Source organism: Lathamus discolor, chromosome 7, assembly GCF_037157495.1.
Source record: "Lathamus discolor isolate bLatDis1 chromosome 7, bLatDis1.hap1, whole genome shotgun sequence".
NCBI lineage: Eukaryota > Metazoa > Chordata > Aves > Psittaciformes > Psittacidae > Lathamus > Lathamus discolor.
Window position 1 is genome coordinate 12,107,685 of NC_088890.1, and position 11,835 is coordinate 12,119,519.

Sequence of the window (11,835 nt, forward strand, 5' to 3'; positions counted from 1 at the left end):
TGGAAGGTTAGCTGTACTTAACTGAGTGACTTAATGAAAGAAAACTATGGAACTGTGATATGTTCATGGATAGGCTGTAAGCAGAAAGAGAACAAAAATTTGTTACTTTAGTTAGTTGATGGTAATCCCTCAATCAAGTATAACAGAAAAGCTTAAGTATGAAATATTGCAAATCTAATTTGAAATGTTATGTTTATTTACCACCATCACCATACAGAGAAACTGGTGAAATAATGCACCTGATACTATAAGAAATCTTGACTTTGTAGGAAAAGACATAATAGATAAAATGGTGTTCAGCAGGACATTTAGATAATTTTCCCAACACATGTGCTGGTTTTAGAGATACATGTCCCTGTTTTTGTTTCTATTATTATCTGATCTATGTTATCTACTTCCAACAGTGTCCAACAGGAAATGTGTCCCTCGTTTTTTATTACTTAGCCCTTATGTCTACTTCAATTCTATACAGATCTTGCATTGTGATTGTTAGATACCCAGGATTTTGAAATGAAATAGCAAAAAGCTACTACTATTTGAGTCTCTAAGACTAATACAGTATAGAATAAAATTTTCAGAAAATCCTAAGTATTTATTTCTTTAAAGAAATATATTAATCAGCTTATTTATGTAAGAAATGCTAAATAAAAAATTAGCTTGTGTATAATTTTATTCCTGTTGTAGTGGCTCTGTATTTCTAGAGGGAAGAGAAACCTTGCAGTAATCTTTGCTGTTCTTTTCCATCACTCAACAAAGCATATGATTAATATTTTATATTGTTCTTTGCTTATATAAAATAGTTGGAACTTTAAATGTATGGGTTCAATGCTTATCTAACAAAACTGGCATTAGCTTTAATGAAATCAAAGTGCTGAAGACTCCTTTTGCTTTTCAAGTCATGTTGAAAAGCTCACAGGTTGTAATAGCAGTGATAGTCTGATAACTTCTAATTGACCTAAATGGTTCAGGATCTATCCCCAGCTGTTGATCTCAAATTACCAGAGTAATTGAAGCTTTGCACAATGGCCTTATAGTGCAAAGAAAATAATGAATCTAATTAATGGATAGGTAGGCAAAAAGTGAAAAAGAAGGTATGAATATCAGCTATGTGATGGGAGGAGACTTCAAAGGTCTACTGCCTGATGAAACCTTGTTGCCTCTATCTGTGCATGTGAGGAGCCCATGGGTGCAATACAAGAGCTAATAATTTTGACAGGTCTCTGAGGATGCTGCCTGTATATGTGCATATGGAGCAGGTGGATAAGTGAACTGGAAAAGACTTGAAATTCATGACATGAAACAGTAGATGTTCATGTTGAAAACAGGATGAACAAATAAGCAATGGGTGAAGTTTTCTATTCTTAGGAAGAAAAGTTACACTGTGAAAGGGAGATAAAGCTCTCCTTTACTAGCACAATATTTGGAAACAATTTAATACATGAAGCATAAAAGCCAAGCTGCTAACTAGTAGTGGTACTTTTACAGAGGAAACTGTTGTGTGAGCAATTAAAAGCTATTGAATAAGTACCAAGTATTTGGTAAGACCACTTTCATTACTTGCATCAATGATTCTATTATTGTTGTTGCTGTTATTAGTATTATTTTTTTCCTAGGCAATTATTTTCCCCATTCCTTTCTGAAGAAAGCGCATTGTCATTTTTTCCCAGATTTCCAGCTTTTCCTCTTATTAGACTTAGGTTTCCACATCCTTGATGCAGCAATCTGTTTTAAATGAGTCAATAGTGATAGAATAAACATGCGGTCCTATGTACCAAGGTTTCAAGTGCATCCAAAGAGTATTTTAAACTAGATATCAGAGTTTTGCCTTGCTGTTTCTTTAAATAAACACTATAAATATATATCTGAAATGTTAGAAATAGAAATGGGGGAGGATGTTGCTCTTTCTTTTGCTTTCCAAGCATTTATTGATGTATGGAAAGCTTTATCAAATACAGATGCACAGCATTTCCATTTTTACATTTTTTCACAGCTGTTTTGTGGAATCAGAAGTAATTTTGTATGTTTTAAAATAATTTGAGGACAATTTTCAGTGATGTACTTCCTTCTCCTGTGTTAACTCTCTTAACAGTAGACTAGGAAAAATACTTTTCTTTCATTCCTTGCATTTACTATGCCTATTTGTACTCTAGCTGTAAGTGCTCAACACATTTTGAGGTATGCATGATGGTGTTCTACTGATTAAAACACAGATTTACAGTGAGACACTGCTTTTCCGATGTTGACTTCACCTGTAGTATGGGAATGGGTATCCTTTACCAGTACAGTTCAGTAGGATTTCTGGATTTGCTGAGGTCATGGAGTAAGTGGTATCACATGGCTCTTGGATAAAAATAGCACCATGAAGGGTTTCTTCCTCTGTGAAAGAAAAACAATAATATAAGATTAGACAATTTTAGCATATCCTTACACATAAGTGTCCTTTGGTGTCCTTTGCTTTTGGTCAAAAGTTAAGGTCTGCTGTTATATTCAGTAGAAAGTGCACCTCCAGACTTTTGGCTATTAAGGAGGAAATATTTCAAGCCTGATTGATAATAAAATTGCATATCCCAGGTGTTGTTGATTTATTTTGCATGTGCCAGTGAAGACTTGTTTCTTTGCATATTTCCTTTGGGAGCTATAAGACAATTGATTAAATCTCCCCCATCTACCTCATATCTGTGCTCTAGATGGTGACTTGAAGCGGGAAAGGATAAAGTTGTGGCTTTCTGTGTTTGGCACTCGTACCTCCCTGCTCGCCTGGTAGATGTGTCTGCCTCATATTACCCTTCGAAAGACAGGCATCTCATTGACTGCAGCCAAACTCCAGCAACACAGTTTTTGATGGAGTCCATGACAGTGCATACCATGGGAGAAGGAGAGGAGGACCCCAGCAGACCAGCAAATGGCTTCTGGATTGCAAGGTACGTTATGGTTTCAGGGTTTGGTTTGAGTTTTGGGGTTTTTCTTGTTTGGTTGGTTGTTTTCCCTTGTTTGGTCACTTTTAAAAGAAAAGTAACATTAAGCAAAGGTTGATTATTTATAATTCTCAGAAGTATCCTCCCACTGTCCCACAGAGTCTAATTGTAGCATGTAAATACAGGCGAACAAGAGACATGTGGACTGGGGTGATACACATTTGCTTCCTCAACATCTCAGAGGCTCCTGCAAGGAAAACTTTCATAGAGATTAAGTAATTTTATTCACAGCTATAACTGAATCTTAGTGACAGGACAAATAAATGACCCCAGATCCTTGAATAAACCTTTTCACCACTTCTTGGATATTTTACATCAGTCCAAGAAACACAGAGTTAGAAGTAAAGTTACATAGCTGGGAAGAAGAAATATTAACCCACGAAACTAATTTCTCTACAATGATATTATGGAAGCAACATAAATGTTGGCAGTGATTTTATCCACCTATTTTGTTTGCTTGTTGGTAATGAGAGAGGAAAGGTACCATCTAATTCCCAAAGGCCACTGCTTCACCACACTTTGTGTTAGCACTTCTGTCCCCAGGTTGCCAAGTGTAGTTCTCCAAGTGCTCTATAGCTCTGTAACTCTAGAAAATTTTCTCAGCTGCTACAAACAGGTCTTGCTCTACTGACAGCAGCAGAGTCACCTGCATCCCCAAAGATGATAAGCTGTCCTGATGCATTAACTCAGTGTGAACCCCTAGGCAGTTCCCCAGGCTTTACTCCAGCCAGGTCTGCTCTAGCCACTGGCACCCTGTCAACCCAAACACCTTCTGCAGGGCTATAAGCAACTGCAGAGTGCATGTCAAAAATCGGATCTGTATCTGCTACCAGCTGTATGCATATTCATCTCCCTTTGTACTTTTCCACCGCTCCAGTCTATGATGTCCTCTACACTTTAAGAAAGCCAGATCAGTGCTGTTGTCAGCTTACATCATTTTGTGACACTTGCTGTTATTCTAAGAGTCCTAATCCTGGAACTGTATGGATAATTTTGTTCTGAAGCAATAAGAATGTAATATTTAATTATATGGTTTTATTTCTTTTGTTTAATTATTTTTTATTTCATATCTGAAATATTTTTCACTAAACCAGAAAAGTTGACAACCCCATCTTTCTAGGAGTAAAATTGCTTTTTACCTGTGAATATAGTCTTCCTTGTTTCAGTGGAGCTAAAGCGAAGAACATCTGGCAAAACTAGAGAGATAATGAACAAAGGAAAATGCTTTATATTTCAGATTTTTGACCAGAAGCCTTTTTAAGGATGGCATCTGATAATCACAATGTTTTTCACATATCTTAATCAAGATGTCCATTCCTGTGTGTTTGTTAGCCCAGTTTACACTGTATATCCTTTGGAAACTCAGAATGCCAGCCCAGCTGTGAGTGTGTTTTCATGAGCAGTACCTGTGAGAAATAGCCTTCAAGAGAACTGGAATAAAATTCAAAGTAGCACTCAAAAAAGATTGATTTGTTTTCTACTACAATAGCTGTTTGGGTAGACACATCTCATTTTAAGAATAGCTCATGTTATAAAGGAGATAGCATGGGCGCACTAGGAAGCAAAAATACATCCTCTCAATTTAGGATATCAAGTCAGGCCACTAAAACAGCTGAGATGAGATAGTGGTCTGAAGACAAAATATTAAACTTGGCTGAATGTTGTATGTGGTGTTATAAGTGACACAACAGACTATAAAATGCAGTAAATCACATTAAAAGTGTCAGTTTCCATAACTTTTTCATTCTGTTAAATTCTACAGACTATATCTGTCGCTCAACTACATTCAAAACATGATATGGCCTTGCTGTTTGATTTTCGTGGGGTAACTCACATAACTAAAGATAAGTGTGTGTTTTGGTCCTTACACTTGTCTACAGCTTCAATTCATATTTTTCTAGTCTTTATATTGTGGTTCTTCCAAGGGTCTCTAGCCATAGAGCAAGACGCTCTAGTAAAAAACTTGTATCTTGCAGTTTTTTCTATGAGAAAATTTGCACTTCTCCCAAAACTGACTTAAAAGCCCGTATTACTTTTCTTTTATTTCATGCTTTCAGAATCAAATGACTGTAAAGTAAACCAGTTCTATTACTATTTCTCACAGTAGTCTATCTTGTGGAGAGTTGGGAAGAAGGCAGTTTGCTAAGCAAACCATGTGAGGCCCTCAGAGAGGGTGGCTGGCTATAGTTAAATAATCTTTATTCCTTTTCCTGTTACTCTTCTATTTTTAATCCCTTGACAAATTTTAAGGCTTCTTATTTTGCTGTTTCTACAATTGTTCCTTTGACTTGTCTTTTCTTTGGTAGAATTTTTTTCCACTTCTGTGTTAATTTACTTAGCCTGTTAGTCATTCTTGCTACCTTCCCAGAGCCACCAGTGAAAAGCTTTTCTAAAGCACCCAAATGCCCTAGGGATCATTTTTTGAAACAGTGTAGCTGGGTGGACCTGAAATTAACAATGTCAAGCTGCCTGATGTGCATAAAAATCCCTGCTTTAGCTGAGAAAAATGCAAATATTTTGGTAAATCTGGAATTAAATTCCCATAATGAGTTCTAAATGGAGTTTAGACTCATTTGCCATTTGCAGACTTTTGAACATCTTACTTCTTGAATTGCTTTTCAATGTCCTTAATACAGCAGACCCTTATTGTGTCAAACAAGGACACAATGGTTTACATGTACCCTAACAGCTCCTTAACAGCAGACACATCACAGTCCCTATCAAATAAATATTATCCACAAATTTTAGTACAGGTGGCTTTGTGCAATCATTTGGCTTTCTCTTTAATATCCTTTTCTTGCTGCCTGATCTGCAGCAGAGAATAACACGAAACTTGTGAGAAATGATGTGCACTTTCAGAGCCAACAGTATACTATGAGTCCATCTCTCATTTATAGAGAAGGTCAGACTGGTCATTTCTAATTTCCTGATGCATCCTTTTGCGTCTTGCATACCAAATGGCCGTATATTTCTCCCCCTTTCTCCAGATTCAATACCAGTCACCATGATTTCTCCAGAGATACATACGACAAATGAATCTTTGTAGGACTGTTAACTTTTGTTAAGATTCAAGTAAGTAATTTTTTTTAAAATCTATTGGGAATACAAACATTTTATTAAATTTATAATTTTGTTCATAAAACTTGTGTGGAAATACTCAGCATGGTGCTAGAAAGCAACCATAAACTCCTGTTATGAAATGTTTTGTAAGTTAAGTATTTCTTTATGTTACTAAATGATCTCCATAAAGACCATAATTGTCCTTGTCTGAATTCAGATCTAAAGTATGAAAATGAATCATCATTTGTTTATTCGTTATCTCATATTGTCTTTAGCCAACACAAAGATTAACACAGTGCCAATGGAAGAGCAGGAAGCCTGTTTTTTTCATAATTATGTGTCCTGGGTTCAGCAGTAGCAGTCATTTTTCTCCTTCTTAGCAGCTGGTGCAGCGCTGTGTTTTGACTTTCAGCCTGGGAACAGAGCTGATAACACAAATATTTTAGTCTGACCAAGGACTTTCTGAGCCTCATGCTCTGCCAGGGAGGAGGGGAAGCCGGGAGGAAGCAGAGACAGGATACCTGACCCAAACTGACCAAAGAGGTATTCCATACCACAGCACGTCATGCCCAGGATGTACTGGGAGTTACCCAGAAGGGCTAGTTCACTGTGGGGTTGGACTAGGTATCGGTTGGTGCTCGGTCAGGTGGGGTGGGGAAAGTTATCGGTCGGCTGGTTTTGGGGTGTTGTATTCTTTCCCCTTGCTATTTCCTTTATCATTATTATTTTTGGTGGTAGCAGTAGTGATTTGTGTTATACCTTAGTTACTAAACTGTTCTTATCTCAACCCATGGGAGTTGCATTCTTTTTGATTCTCCTCTCTGTCCCTCTGGGTGTAGAGGGAGGGCAAGAAGGGGGGGAGTGAGTGGACGAGCTGTGTGGCTGGGTTTAAACCACATTATGTATCAGCAGAGGATATCACAGTGCTTTGTGAGCATCAGTTAGTTATTTTGGGCTGTGATATTCATATCAAATATAGTCAGAGGTTTTGGTTAGTCACAATAAATATTTAAATGCTTATGCACTGTCTCACCCAGACAAGGAGAATAAATCACAAATCTGGACCCTACTCTTGATCAACTTAATTTCCAGCCAAATCCTGCTCCGTGTTCTTTTCTGTTGCCTGACTCTGTCTGGCTTCATATTTAGCTCTTTACCAGGTATCTGTTCAACTGGTAATGATAGGCAATACAGCCTAAGAGCAATTTAGACTGTCTAAGACCCAGTCTGTAGCATATGTATAGGTAACTTACTGGACCAATTTTGCAAACAAGCAGATTATCTTTTTATCCCTTTCCTACCACAGCTTTTCCTTTCTATTCTGATGTTTTTTGCAAAGTGGAGTTGTAATTATTATTAATAGGAACTGATCAGTAATGTCAGATGAATTCAGTTTGGTGAAACTGTCCTAGAAATGTCATTCTTTGCTGGCAAAGAAAGACCACATAAGGCTTTGGGTTTGCCTGTATGAATCAGCTCCAAGTAGACAGACTCAAGAGTATTAATTGCTCAAGGGCCAGAAATTTACAGTTCTGTTCTGAGAGCTCCAAAATCTGCAGTATTTGCAACGACTGTGATTATTTCTGTTGCGACCATTTTTTGTGGAGATGCTCAAAGACTATAGCGTCCTCTGTGCTTGAAGAATCCCAAATGAGTGATGGATGAGGGGTGCTCTTTCCTCACTTGGACTCGTGCAGCAAGCACAGAGGGGTCATGCAGGTTTACATGTAGCCTATCAGCGTACCCTTACTGAATATAGTAAGAATAAAGGAGCCAAAATAATGGCAAAATCTGTACTCTGAAAAGCTTCTAAATGCAAAACTGCTATAATTCACATAAGCAAACCAGATAAGGAGGAATTTATCCAGGCTATTAAGCTCCAAGGAAGGCTGTAAATTCCAGGTGTAGAGAGTTTCTAATGAATCTTTCTTAATGTGCCTTAGACAGAGCCTCATATCTGATCCAAAACATTAATATGACTTTATGGGCCAAAGCTGACACCTGATTAAGAGGCTTCTTTTAAATCAGCTTGATAGTAAAACACCTGTCAGTTCTAGCTAAAAAGATGAGACAGGTGAGTTAGGGACTCCCTCCTTCTAATGACAGCATGGGTAGAAAAAAATATGAAAAGTCCAAATGAATTCAAAATCTGTCTAATTTTCTTCACAGCTGAAGACATTGGTGAGCTTTAATTGGAAGATAAGGAATTTATATGGCCCACAAATGTTGTTGAATCTTTCCCTGCAAATAATACTGGGGTTTTTGATTTAACTTGTCAAAAGCAGAACAGAATGATTATTTTCCTCATCAAAAGCCTGGACCAGGCAGCTCAAGGACTTTAAAAGGAGCATAACAAATGCAAAAGAAGAGGTAATGGATGAGATGCTGTTTGCTATCAGGAAAGTAAAGTAATGCACATCAGTTCAAGAAATAGTATATTAACACTGGAAAAAGAAGGTAGAAAATGAAGAAAAGGGCCATGAAATGCATTCTGTAAAAGGAAAACCAACTTGCCAGAACTATAGAAAATGGGAGGCAGGCTTCCCTCTTCTCTCTCTCTCGATTGATTGAATGTCGATTGAGAACAACATTCAGTTTTCAAGCAGAGAATGAAGCAGTAAACATACACAAAGAAAGGGAGATTAGATGTTACAGGTCTGTGCAGGCAGAAGCAAGCTAAAACCTGTAGGATTTTCCCAAAAGGGCTTTCAACTTTTGTGTTTCTCCCTTCAGACACTTATGTGCAGAGCTCCAGAGACACAGGGGTCCTTTCAAGTCTTAATTCCTATTGAAAAAGTCAAATTTGGAGTGGTGGTCTCTGGCTCACCCAGAGAATCACAGTCTGGATTTGAGTTTGGAGATGTAACTGTCAAGATCAAAGTAGTGTTGCTTCTGCTTCTCCAGCCTTGGTAAATGGCACAAAATTATTAAAAGTCTTCATTGAAAACAATTCTTTAGATCCAATCTTAAATTTATTCCTTGAAAAATTATTCAAATATTCCAATATTTTTCCTAATATTTAAACATAACCTGTACGGTGGTGTAGGTAGGGTGATCTGAGGTTAATGTGCCAAGCAATGCACTCAAGTTATACAATAACTGCACATTTTCCTGAAGTACTTGGGTGTGAAAACGAACAATGAAAGTATAAAGTATGGCTTTAACTACTAATATTACCAGCTGTCAGGACTGCCAGAATCTAGCGTATAAAAATGTGATATATCACAGGTAATAATAATTATGCAAAACTGACCATATTGAATTATAAGTCTTGTTCCATTAAATATTTATTGACAAAAGAATTTGTCAAAATCTGGTGCTTCAAACATTTTTAACAGATCTGTTATGATAACCAGTATTACCTCAACACTTCAAGATAACGTTCTGTGATTATAGTTGGGTATCAATGAGTTTATTACCCACCTGCATTCTGGTCCGACATATATACACACACGTTCTAATTCCAAAATAATTAAGGATGAATCTCTAAATGCCTAAATGCAGTGTTTCTCGTCATTTCATATTGAGTATAGCAGTCAAACTCTTACTTCTGATTTATATGATACTGACTGCATTCAATACAAAAACAAAATATTCCCTAAGGATTCCAGACCACAAGTTCAAGCTACAGTAAGGAAACTTGCTGATAATGGATATATTCTGGATAGCATTCAATGGAGCTTCACTAATTTACACCTTTGGCTACAGATGAACACAGATTTATGAACAATTCTTTGTGGAGGTATGTGTAAAGGTACAATAGCCTGAATAGGTGTAGGGGTTATGAACACACTAGTCTGTGAACTGTATTAAAAATGTAGTATTTTATTAAAGAATAAATAATGTGTGAGTAACAATGCTAGAATTACTACCTGTGCATGACTTCACTGGCTTTATGGAAATATTTCATGAAGACTTTTTTGCTGTTATGCAAGATAAAGGAAGCCTTTTCATCTGTGTAGATTGTTTTGTTTCATGAACTTGGTCATGTCCTTCAGGTACAAAACTATTGTGGAGCAAACATCTAATTACAGAGACAAATATCCACAATGAAGTTAGAGGGATGTGTCTTTACGATGTATAGTAATTCTGACGTGCACTCTTCTCAGTGAAATTTCATTAGTTTTTGTGTTACTAGGCAAGATGAATAAATAATAATGAACCTTTTCCAATCTACTGCACAAGCATTTTGTTCACTGTAATTTCAGTTATAAGTGAGACCTAGATTCAATGACAGATACTGTTTGCTGCATTGTACTGTTGTAATATTCATTTGGCACTGTTGCCAAACTGACTGAAGACTTAATTCAATAATTTATAATACAGGAAAAGGTAACAGCTATATCATTGAATATCTTGCCAGTTAAATAAATCCAGAACTTTGTTTCTCTGTAACTTTTTTATTGTGCAAAATAGAGCTGTGCTTTACCGTCTTAGAAGGATGGTAATTAATTAAGCTCAGACAATTTTTGTCACTGCTAGTGTTGGTCAGCTCTGGGGTTTTGTGTAATGGTTCCAAAACTCCATTGACACTACTGATCAATGCTCTGTAAAGAGGAGCTACTAACTTGACTAAGCATGTAACACTATGGCAAGCTATAGTTCTGCTTATACTCAAAAGAGGGAGGGGAAGTAAGAAAGATAAAAACTTCTTCCAGCCTTTAAGCTTCATTTTAGACACATTTCAGTCTTTTCATTAAGCATCTTGCTTTGCAGCCCTAAGCTCCCATCCGGCGACTCTGGAGAAAGAGAGAGACAAAGTGAATTGCTCCATTGTCTCCATTATCCAAGCCAAGGAGGAGGAATAGCTCTGTCTCTCTTTCCTCCCTTTTCCTACGCGAGGACAAATCATCTGAGTGGTTTCAAGAGGTTAGACTGAAATGCATTATTCCTCTGCCTCCTTGGTTTTAGCTAGCCTGAGGTATGTGGGACATCCAAGCCATTTAATCTTCAAGCTCATTTACTCAAATCTTTGCCATCTTTCATAGCACCCTTCTTACTACCCTATAGCAAAAAGACCTGGGGAATCTGCTGGAAAAATACTGATCAAATATGACTGAATGTATGAGGACACCTTTATTTTTTATTTTTTTTTTTAATTTCCCCAGTGTGACTATAATTTCAGTACAGAAATGTGCAGCAGCCTGATGAATGCTATGTCTGGCTAGCATTCTTATAGCTGGTAGTAGATCCAATTTCATGCTTCATCCATTTTTTTTCTATGTAAAGACTACTGCTTTGAAGTCGGGGAAAGCCATTCATAAACTTCAATGGGCAATGGATCAACCCCTACTGAACAAAATATAAGCAACTGAAGCTCCATTTTTTCTTAATCTTCTTCTCTGTGTGTGTGTAACATATATTTATCCTATATTGATGTGTGCATATAGTTACATAGCACATATGTCCTTACAAACAATTATACGTGCACATGTTTTAGGGAAAGAGGGAAGAGATCTGCTAAGAATGTCTCTTTGTTCTTTATATTGGCTGCAAACCATTTAATAACTTATAATTGATATACTAATAATATGGAGTTTGAGAACTGTACCAATTCGGTGTGCAATAGCTACTGGATATTGATGACAGCTGCATTATGTTCAGGCAGGTACTTAGCAGCAAAGATCCAGCCACAATAGAAGGAAAAAGAAATAAAAAAGGTTAGTTTGCAAATAGTTTGAATATAGAAAAGCAAACAACAATTCCTCTTTTGTTTCCAGAGGGCACACTTCATAATTCCCATTTATATTAAATAAGAAGAAACATGTTGTAATGTGAAGTAGTGTTTTGGTTTTTGCAG

The 11,835-nt window shown here is 36.9% G+C and overlaps 1 long non-coding RNA gene across 1 annotated transcript in view; it reads left to right on the forward strand.

Moving 5' to 3' along the window:
* LOC136018380 (uncharacterized) overlaps positions 1–10,797 on the forward strand; it is a 36,090-nt gene extending 25,293 nt beyond the window's left edge. The window contains exons 2-4 of the long non-coding RNA XR_010614376.1: positions 2,688–2,921; positions 5,963–6,047; positions 10,752–10,797. This is a non-coding gene — a long non-coding RNA (uncharacterized LOC136018380). The remainder of the gene's footprint in view (positions 1–2,687; positions 2,922–5,962; positions 6,048–10,751) is intronic.
* The last annotated feature ends 1,038 nt before the right edge of the window (positions 10,798–11,835 follow it).